We start from the raw sequence: 226 nt of genomic DNA on the forward strand, positions 1-226 counted from the left end.
GCGGCGCGGGGCGGGGCTGTCTGTCCCGGCTCCTCTGGGGCTGGGGAAAGGGGGTGGGATTTGCTCTGAAAAGGTTGGGTCGCTACCCTCTCTGGTGCTCACTTCTTTCTCCAGCGGCCCCGCGCGCCCAGGGGTCTAGATGAAGGGTCCATTCCCCACCCCCGTGAAGGAGGCGCGTAGGACGGGGAGAGGGGCAGCGGGGACGGCTGGCGGGTGGGGGGCGCAG

Source organism: Myotis davidii, unplaced genomic scaffold (assembly GCF_000327345.1).
Source record: "Myotis davidii unplaced genomic scaffold, ASM32734v1 scaffold135, whole genome shotgun sequence".
In the NCBI taxonomy this organism is placed as follows: domain Eukaryota; kingdom Metazoa; phylum Chordata; class Mammalia; order Chiroptera; family Vespertilionidae; genus Myotis; species Myotis davidii.